This window comes from Eimeria mitis, genomic scaffold, assembly GCF_000499745.2.
Source record: "Eimeria mitis Houghton genomic scaffold, Emh_scaff155, whole genome shotgun sequence".
In the NCBI taxonomy this organism is placed as follows: Eukaryota; Apicomplexa; class Conoidasida; order Eucoccidiorida; family Eimeriidae; genus Eimeria; species Eimeria mitis.
Genome location: NW_013569740.1, coordinates 10,854 through 11,920, shown reverse-complemented (window position 1 = coordinate 11,920; position 1,067 = coordinate 10,854).

Sequence of the window (1,067 nt, the reverse complement as noted above, 5' to 3'; positions counted from 1 at the left end):
TTTTTTTATTTCTTTTTGTCTTTTTGCGGGTGAGGCGTTTCTCCCCCCACCACACAAATACATTCATACTCCTAGCAGCAGCAGCAGCAGCAGCAGCAGCAGCAACAGCAACAGCAGCAGCAGCAGCAGCAGCAGCAGCAGCGGGAGAAGCTGTGGGGTTGTTTAGGATATACTGTTCATAGAGTTTAGGGTTTAGGGTTTAGGGTTTAGGGTTTGTGTGTTAGTGGGCTCACCACTGTCTTCTACCGGCTCTAGGGTTTAGGGTTTAGGGTTTAGGGTTTAGGGTTTAGGGTTATGTATCTACACACATAGCTATTTATACAGCTAGCTAGCCAGCTAGCTAGCCAGCTAGCTAGACAGCTAGCTGGGGGGTTCGCTAGTACTTGCTGTGGCTTGTTTTCTGCCGCCGCAGCTAGCTGCACATACACCCCAGCTAGCTGCAGCTGGCTGCACATACACCCCAGCTAGCTGCAGCTAGCTGCACATACACCCCAGCTAGCTGCAGCTAGCTGCACATACACCCCAGCTAGCTAGCTAGCCAGCTGGAGCAAGCTGCACATACACCGCAGCTAGCTATCTCGCTAGCTGCAGCTAGCTGCTTCGTTTTGTTTTTGTTTGTCTCTCTAGAGGCTGCAACCAGCAAGTGGGGTATCCGTCTGTATAACAGCCACTTGCTGCTGCTGCTGCTGCTGCTGCTGCTATTCCTGTTGCTGCTGCTGCTGTTGCTGTTGTTGCTGCAGCAGCAGCAGCTCCTGCTGCAGCAAAAGCTGCTGCAGCTGTTGCTGCTGCAGCAACAGATGCTGCTGTTACGGCCTGAGGGTAGTGTACGCTGCTGCTACTGCTGCTATTGCTGCTGCTATTGCTACTGCTGCTGCTGCTGCTGCTGCTGCTGCTGCTGCTGCTGCTGCAGAGTTTGCTGCTGCAGCAGGAAATGTCAGAAGACAAAGTGCCTTGAAGGGCCCAAGTTAAATACAAACACAAATTGTGCTGCAGCAGCAGCTGCTGCTGCTGCTGCTTTGCTGCTCGTGTGCTGCTGCAGCAGCAGCAACAGCAGTTGCTGCTGCTGT